The sequence below is a fragment of the Trachypithecus francoisi genome, unplaced genomic scaffold, assembly GCF_009764315.1.
Source record: "Trachypithecus francoisi isolate TF-2019V2 unplaced genomic scaffold, Tfra_2.0 Lachesis_group8, whole genome shotgun sequence".
Taxonomy (NCBI): domain Eukaryota; kingdom Metazoa; phylum Chordata; class Mammalia; order Primates; family Cercopithecidae; genus Trachypithecus; species Trachypithecus francoisi.
Window position 1 is genome coordinate 19,908,252 of NW_022681473.1, and position 10,173 is coordinate 19,918,424.

Here is a 10,173-nt window from a genome sequence, read left to right on the forward strand (position 1 = left end):
ATCTACAGAACTCTCCACCCCAAATCAACAGAATATACATTCTGCTAAGGACCACATTGCACTTATTCTAAAATTGACCACATAATTGGAAGTAAAACACTCCTCAGCAGATGCAGAAGAACAGAAATCACAACAAACTGTCTCTCAGACCATAGTGCAATCAAATTAGAACTCAGGATTAAGAAGCTCACTCAAAACCGCTCAACTACATGGAAACTGAACAACCTGCTCCTGAATGACTACTGGGTACATAACGAAATGAAGGCAGAAATAAAGATGTTCTTTGAAACCAATGAGAACAAAGACTCAACATGCCAGAATCTCTGGGACACATTTAAAGCAGTGTGTAGAGGGAAATTTATAGCACTGAATACCCACAAGAGAAAGTGGAAAGATCTAAAATCGACACCCTAACATCACAATTAAAAGAACTAGAGAAGCAAGAGCAAACAAATTCAAAAGCTAGCAGAAGGCAAGAAATAACTAAGATCAGAGCAGAACTGAAGGAGATAGAGACACAAAAAACCTTCGAAAAATCAGTGAATCCAGTAGCTCATTTTTTGAAAAGATCAACAAAATAGATAGACTGCTAGCAAGATTAATAAAGAAGAAAAGAGAGAAGAATCAAATAGATGCAACAAAAATGATAAATGGGATATCACCACCGATCCCACAGAAATACAAACTGCCATCAGAGAATACTATAAACACCTCTACACAAATCAACTAGAAAATCTAGAAGAAATGGATAAATTCCTGGACACATACATCCTCCTGGACACATACATCCTCCCAGGAGGAAGTTGAATCTCTGAATAGACCAATAGCAGGCTCTGAAATTGAGGCAATAATTAATAGCCTACCAACCAAAAAAAGTCCAGGACCAGATGGATTCACAGCCAAATTCTACCAGAGGTACAAAGAGGAGCTGGTACCATTCTGAAACTATCCCAATCAATAGAAAAAGAGAGAATCCTCCCTAACTCATTGTATGAGACCAGCATCATCCTGATACCAAAAGCTGGCAGAAACACAACAAAAAATGAGAATTTTAGGCCAATATCCCTGATGAACATCGATGCAAAAATCCTCAATAAAATACTGGCAAACTGAATCCAGCAGCACATCAAAAAGCTTATCCACCATGATCAAGTCGGCTTCATCCCTGGGATGCAAGGCTGGTTCAACATATGCAAATCAATAAACATAATCCATCACATAAACAGAACCAATGACAAAAACCAACACAGTTATTTCAATAGATGCAGAAAAGACCTTCAACAAAATTCAACAGCCCTTCATGCTAAAAACTTTCAATAAATTTGGTATTGATGGAACGTATCTCAAAATAGTAAGAGCTATTTATGACAAACCCACAGCCAATATCATACTGAATGGGCAAAAGCTGGAAGCATTTCCTTTGAAAACCCGCACAAGACAAGGACGCCCTGTCTCACCACTCCTGTTCAACATAGTGTTGGAAATTCTGGCCAGGGCAATCAGGCAAGAGAAAGAAATAAAGGATATTCAATTAGGAAAACAGTCAAATTGTTTCTATTTGCAGATGACGTGATTGTATATTTATAAAACCCCATCATCTCAGTCCAAAATCTCCTTAAGCTGATAAGCAACTTCAGCCAAGCCTCAGGATACAAAATCAATGTGCAAAACTCACAAGCATTCCTATACACCAATAACAGACAAACAGAGAACCAAATCATGAGTGAACTCCCATTCACAATTACTACAAAGAGAACAAAATACCTAGGAATCCAACTTAGAAGGGACGTGAAGGACCTCTTCAAGGAGAACTACAAACCACTGCTCAAAGAAATAATAGAGGATACAAACAAATGGAAGAATATTTCATGCTCATAGATAGGAAGAATCAAAATCATGAAAATGGCCATACTGCCCAAGGTAATTTACAGATTCAATGCCATCCCCAGCAAGCTACCACTGACTTTCTTCACAGAATTGGAAAAAAACTACTTTAAAGTTCATATGGAACCAAAAAAGAGCCTGCATCGCCAAGACAATCCTAAGCAAAAAGAACAAAGCTGGAGACATCATGCTACCTGACTTCAAACTATACTACAAGGCTGCAGTAACCAAAACAGCACGGTACTGGTACAAAAACAAATACATAGACCAATGGAACAGAACAGAGGCCTCAGAAATAACACCACACATCTACAACCATCTGATCTTTGACAAACCTGAAAAAACAATCAATGGGGACAGGATACCCTATTTAATAAACGGTGGGGGAAAAGCTTGCTAGCCATAAGTAGAAAGCTGAAACTGGATCCCTTCCTTACACCTTATTCAAAAATTAACTCAAGATGGATTAAGTACTTAAATGTAAGACCTAAAACCATAAAAATCCTAGAAGAAAACCTAGGCAATACCATTCAGAACATAGGCATGGGCAAAGACTTCATGACTAAAACACCAAAAGCAATGGCAACAAAAGCCAAAACAGACAAATGGGATCTACTTAAGCTAAAGAGTTTCTGCACAACAAAAGAAACTATCATCAGAGTAAACCGGCAACCTACAGAATGAGAGAAAATCTTTCCAATCTATCCATCTGACAAAAGGCTAGTATCTAGAATCTGCAAAGAACTTAAATTTACAAGAAAAAAAAAACAAACAACCCCATCAAAAAGTGGGCAAAGGATATGAACAGATACTTTTCAAAAGAAGACATTTATACAGCCAACAGACATATGAAAAAATGCTCATCATCACTGGTCAACAGAGACATGCAAATCAAAACCATAATGAGATACCATGTCACGCCAGTTAGAATGGCAATCTTTAAAAAGTCAGGAAACAACAAATGCTGGAGAGCGTGTAGAGAAATAGGAACGCTTTTACTCTGTTGGTGGGAGTGTAAATTAGTTCAACCATTGTGGAAGACAGTGTGGCGATTCCTCTAGGATCTAGAACTGGAAATACCATTTGACCCAGCAGTCCCATTACAGAGTTTATACCTAAAGGATTATAAATCATGCTACCTAAAGGATTATAAATCATGCTACTATAAAGACACATGCACACATATGTTTATTGTGGCACTATTCACAATAGCAAAGTCTTGGAACCAACCCAAATGTCCATCAATGATAGACTGGATTAAGAAATTGTGGCACATATACACCATGGAATACTATGCAGCCATAAAAAAGGATGAGTTCATGTCCTTTGCAGGGGCATGGATGAAGGTAGAAATCATCATTCTCAGCAAACTATCACAAGGACAGAAAACCAAACACCACATGTTCTCACTCATAGGTGGGAGTTGAACAATGAGGAACAATGAGAACACATGGACACAGGGCGGGGAACATCACACACCAGGGCCTATCAGGGAGTGGGGGGCTAGGGGAGGGATAGCATTAGGAGAAATACCCAATGTAAATGATGGGTTTATGGGTGTAGCAAACCAACATGGCACATGTATACCTATGTAACAAACCTGCACATTCTGCACATGTGCCCTAGAACTTAAAGTATAATAAAAAAATTTTTTAAAGTAAAAAAAGGAAATGTGGCACATACATACCATGGAATACTGTGCAGCCATAAAAAAGAATGAGTTCATGTCCTTTGCAGGGATATGGATGAAGCTGGAAGCCATCATTCTCAGCAAACTAACAAAAAAAAACAAAAACAGAAAATATCTTTTCTTTATAAATACCCAGCAACAGGTATTTCTTTAGAGCGCCACAAGAATGGTCTAATACAATGAGAATCTTAAAGGACACACTGAAATCAAACCTCAAAGATTGTCATTTGCAAATATAGAACACATTAGCTGTCACCCAAGCCCCCCGCCTCCCATACTATGCCAGATGTTGTTCATCAATCAGGACACTTTCCCACTGAGCCTGGAGCAGAATTTCACACCTTGGCAATATTGACTTTTGGATAGGAGAGTTCTTGGTTGTAGGGGGCCTGTCTAGTGCACTGTTTTAGGGGAATTAGCGGCATCCCTGGCCATTATCTGCTAGCTTCCATTACCCCACCTCACCTCAGTCCTGACATCAAAAATCTTTCCAAAAATTATCAAATATCCCCATGCAGGGCAAAATTGTGCTTGTTGGAAAGCCACTGATACGGACTCAGCTTCAGCATCTTTTCAACACAGTTCTCCAACAGCCTCTTCCAGCCATCACTGGAGCATAAAATAAAACCTATTTGGCCAACAAAGCTGGGCTACCTCAGGCAGGTTCAGAGCTTAGTACGTCAACAATGTAATTTGGCAATTCTATGACTCAACCCAAGAGCCTCCTATTTGAGGATGACAACAGCCCCAACCTACCATTTCCTGAGGATAAAAAAAAGGGGGGGCTGGTGTTGGGGGCTCCCGCTTTCTTGTGATGTCTCATGCTGACAACTGGGGACATGGTCCCCTCCTTGGAACTCCCAGAACCACCTAAATGTACCAATGAGGGAAGCTATTCTTTGCCATATCTGCAGAGTATGGATAGATGATGTGCCTAGGACCAGATGTGACCAGGGTCTTCCTCCAAACCTGTATCTCTGCACAGTGCCTGGCCCCAAGCAGGGAAGTGAAAAAGCCTAGGGTGCTTGTCAAAGCATGGCCCTAGATACTGCATCTGGATCACCTGGAGTGCGTGTCAACATGCAGGTTCTTGAACCCCACCCTGGATCTTCTGAATCAGCATCTTCGGAGGCTAAAATCTGAAATATGTCTTGCTGACAAGCTCACTGGGTGAGAAAACTAATACAATAGTTAAAACATATAGACTTTGACTTTAATTCAAATCCCGATCCTTCTGCTGGTAACATATAACCCAAATCGCTTAATAAGAATGGCTATTTTGTATTGAGTGTTTATTATGTGCCAAGCACTGTGCTAAACCAGACCATGCTTGTGCCCAGTTAATCAACTACTCTACGTGGAAGGTTATATTTTTAATACCCATGTTTTAGATGGAAAACTAAAGTTCAGGGTGGTTAAGCACATTGCTCAAGACCGTACAACTTGGAAGTAAGTAAAGCTGGGATTTAAACTGACTTGTTTGCTGCAACACTCTTCACAATTATACTGGAGTCTAAGAGCTGAGTGCAGGCTCTAACGGTGCTGGATGACCAACACCCAGTAGTTTTCTTTGACCTCACAGGGAAGAGATCATAGGGATGACTTGGCAGCGACCTTTACTCCCTGAGGCTTGGGTTTAGTAGCAGATCAGAGTCCCTGAAAACCTAGCCTGAGGATGAATGAACTTCGGTCACTGTCCTGAGCACCTCAGTCTCCAGAATGTAGTGGAGATGCCACTGGGTCATCTTGGAGCCAGAAACCCAGTAAGCTTCAGGGAATGTGAGGCCATTCCAGAACTTTGAGATTTCCCCTTTCTATCCCATTGTCTAATTCCCCAGAGTCACTAGCTGTCATACCAGAGAAGGAGGAGGTAGCTGGAACAAAGACACAAAAGCAGGCTCGATGTGTGTGACAGAAGATTCTGAAATCCCTTCAGACATTAGGCTCTTCTGCCAAGCCAAGTTAAGTGTGTGTGTGTGTGTGTGTGTGTGTGTGTGTGTGTGTTGTGGGGTGAAGATTTATGTCATCATTCAATAACTATTGGTTGAGAACTATCTATCCGTTGTGTTCCTAGTTCCTAACTCCCAGGCAGGATATTTTTTACATAGTGTCATTTATTAAATGCTTTTTATGTGTCTGGCACTTCAAGTAAATTAAACACAAATTTTTCTTTTTATAGCAGAGTGGGTAAAAGTCAAGATTCTAGAATTGGATGATGGTTTAATTCCTGACACTGCTCATTGCTAGTAATGTGACCTTGGGTGAAGTACTCAGTTTTTCTTAATTTCAGTTTCCTTACCTGCAAAATGGTCATTTTGCCAGAAAGTATTCTCAGAGGACCATGTACTTCTGCATAACAGCATTAATCTTCATTGCAGTTATATTTTTGTGTGCTTATCTTATTAATGACTATATTCACTAATAATAATAATAATTAACAATTATAGAAATGTCTACTTCCATTTAAGATGTAGAGAGGTGTAAAAGGCCTTTGTTCCTGTGGCAACAGCAAGAAAAACTCATACAAAATAAAAGACTCAGACTTTTTATGGTGCTAGGGAAGAGCTGTAGAATCAAAGAAGCCCCAGTGAGCTGAATTCCAGAAACAAGAGCTATGGCAGCTCCACAACTAAAGAGGTGTCATTCTGTGTGAGTGGACAAAGGCACATCAACCATGGATGGAGAGACTTTGCAAGGACAAGGGAAAATTATTCCAGCTTGGACCAGAGTATGGGATGGCAGATCATACATGTCTGGAAGAGACCTGAATGCAAAGAGAAGTCACTCAGGCCAGCAAGATGGATAATCTTAGATGCAAGAATAGATCATTCGGTTCAGCAATTTAGCAACCCCACCGGTCCTGCTCATCTTTTTCTAGAAGGCAGTGACAGTGGAAAGATGCATGAGCAGGGAAAACTTGCATGGTCTCTTGCATTCTCACTGTGATTGGGTTGCAGGACCCTGAAGTAGTTGAATTAAAGTGTGAACCAAAAATAACTGAAACTGTAGCCAACCACCTCCTACTCCAAACACTAACAAGATTAGAAAGACAGAGGATGTTGGTGGTTGACTAATCACAGGTAACTCAATGTAATTAAAGCTGTTTCTCATCACCAGCTCAATTACACTCTGAGAAATCTGAGTGATCAGCTTCTCAATCTAACCACCAGACAGCAGAAAGGGTTTTAGGTGTTCCAAAAAACAAAACTAAAAATAAAAATTACTCTCCAATATCAGTTGTTACTTTATGCACATTCTCAAGACTATAATATAGTTAAACACTAGATAAGAGAATCAATGGGAAAAATGTGACCCATGGTCAAGAAAATACACAAGTAGTAGAAGTAGACACATCCCCGTTAGAATTAGGAAAAAGCTTTAAATATATACGAATATAATAGAAGCAGACATGTCCCAATTAGAATTAGGAAAAAAATCTTTAAATATGTATGCATAGATTAAGATATTTATGGGAAATAGAATGGATGAAAAGGTGGGATAGTTCAGACTATCAGTGGAAGTTCTAAAAAATAAAATGGCAATTCTGGAGGCGAAAATCAAAATATCATAACTGAAAACTTATTGATAAACAGTAGATGCAACACAGCAGAAAGGCAATCAGTAAACTTAAAGACAGGTCAAGATAAATTGAAACTGAAACATGGAGAGAAGAAAGATTTTTAAAAAATGAACAGAGCACCACTGTGGTGTACCATCAAGTAGTATACAGCTGTAGAACTGGAATCCAATAAGGAAAAGAGAACACAGTATAAACACAAAAAAATCACGATGAGGTTTATTACAGTAACACTGATACAAAGCAAGGATAAATAGAAATAACCTGACTGGATGTGGTGGCTCATGCCTGTAATCCCAGCACTTAGGGAGGCTGAGGCAGGCAGATCATGAGGTCAGGACATTTAGACCATCCTGGCTAACACGGTGAAACCCTGTCTCCACTAAAAACACAAAAAATTAGCCAGACATGGTGGCACGTGCCTGTGGTCCCATCTACTCAGGAGGCTGAGGCAGGAGAATTGCTTGAACCCAGGAGGTGGAGGTTGCAGTGAGACCACGCCACTGCACTCCAGCCTGGGTGACAGAGCAAGACTCTGTCTCAAAAAAAAAAAAAAAAGAACCTAAAAGTATCCCCCCCCAAAATGCATTACATATAAGAACAGAATAATAAGAATGAAGGCTAACTTTTTACTGGAAATAGTGCCAGTCAGCAAACAATGGAAAGTGTATTCAAAGTGCTGGAAGAATCCAAAGCTGCCAACCACGAATTCTACATCCAGTGAAATATCCCTCAAAAATAAAAGTAAAATCAAGATATTTTCAGGCTGGACACAGTAGCTCTGGCCTGTAATTCTAGCACTTTGGGAGGCCAAGGTGGGCAGATCACTTGAGGCCAGGAGTTCAAGGCCACCCATCCCGGGTAACATGGAGAAACCCCATCTCTACTAAAAATAGAAAAATTAGCCAGGTGTGGTGGTGAATACCTGTAATCCCAGCGGCTTGGGATTTGCTTGAGGCCTAAGAATTGCTTGAAGCCTGGAGGCAGAGGCTGCAGTGAGCTGAGGTCACGCCACTGCAGTCCAGTCTGGCAACAGAATGAGACCCTGTCTCAAAAAACAAAGAAAGAAAGAAAGAAAAAGATATTTTCAGATAAACAAAACCAGAATTTATTGCTAGCTAATTCAGATAATAAGATGTTCAGGCTGAAGCGAAATTGTATAGATAGAAGCTCAGTCTACAAGAAGGAATAAAGAACACCATCAAAGCTAAGTATATATTTTTTAATATAAAAGATTATTTTTTCCTCATTAAAAAGCAATTGATCATATACTGCAGGTGCAAATGTAACATGTTCTAGCCATTTTGAAAACCAGTTTAACAGTTTCTTAAAGAGTTAAACACACATTTGTAGTATAACCCAGCAATTTCACTCCTAAGGGTATTTACTCAGGAGAGATAAATCACATGTACACACAAAGATTTTTTCAGGACTGCTCATAACAGCATTATGCATAATGTCCAAAATGTGAAAACAACACACTTGCCCATCAACTAGTGAATTAATAAACAAAATGTTATACAGCCATGCAATGGAATACCACTGAGCAATAAAAAGGAGCAGGCTAATAACACAAGCTATAATATGATACACCTCAAAAATGTTATGCTAAACTTAAAAAGTCAGATGCGAAAGACTACTTCATGTGAGCTGTTGAGAAAAGACAAACTATAGACACATAAAGTATAGTAGTGGTTGCCCGAGGCTGGGAAAGAGAACAATGACAAGTTACTAAAAATCGGCACAAGGTATCTTTTCGGGATGATTGAAATTTTCTAAAATTGTATTGTGGCAATGGTTGTACAACACCATCAATTTACTGAAAGCCATTGAATTGTACACTTACAGTGACTGGATTTTATGCTATGTAAACTGGACCTCAATGAAGACGTTAAAAACGGACTGTTAAAAGCAAAAATAATATAATGCTATGTTTTAGGGTTTATGTCACATATACAGGTGAAATATTTGACAAGAGCACCATGGATTGAAAGAGGGTAAAATGGAAGTAGAGTGTTTAAAAATTATTACATTATACATGAAGGTATAATATTAATTCAAAGTAGGATTTGGTCATTACAGATGTATATTTTAGTTCCTAGAGACACCTGTAAAATAAACAGAACAAAAATACATAGCGCAAAGTCCAATAATTCTGAAGAAGTAATTCAAAAGAAGGTGGGAAAAGATAAAACAAAAAACAGATTATTACAAGTAGGAGACAAATATTAAGATGATAGACTTATACTCAACTTATCAAAATTTACAGTTATATTAAATAGTGCTCAACACCCCAGTTAAAAGCAGTGGTTGTCAGAACGTGCAAAAAAAAAAACAAGATGCATGATATGCTGTCCACAGGAAACCTATTTTAAATACAAAGATAGATCAGTTAAAAATAAAAGGCTACAAAATTATAAAGTATGCAAACATTAAGCGTAAGAAAGCTGGTGTGGCTATATTAAGACCAGACAAAGTAGAATATGAGGCAAGAAATATTAAGCAGGGTGTTTTTAAATGATGAAATGGTCAATTATTAAAAAGATAATACTCTTGGCCAGGCACGGTGGCTCATACCTGTAATCCCAGCACTTTGGGAGGCCAAGGCAGGCAGATCACCTGAGGTCAGGAGTTCAAGACAAGCCTGGCCAACATGGTGAAACTCCATCTCTACTAAAAATACAAAAAACATAGCCTAGCATAGTGGCATGTGCCTGTAATCCCAGCTACTCGAGAGGCTGAGGTACAAGAACTACTTGAACCCGGGAGGCAGAAATTGCAGTGAGCCGAGATCGTGCCACTGCACTCCAGCCTGGGAGACAAAGCGAGACTCTGTCTTAAAAAAATTAATAAATAAGAAGATATAATACTCTTAAATGTGTAGATACTTAGTAACAGAGCTTCAAAATATGTGAACTACAGGAAGAAATAGGAAAAATCATAATTATTGTTGAAAATTTAACACTCCTTCCTCAGTAGTTGAGAGACAAAATACCAGTAAGGTTATAGAAGACTTGAAGAA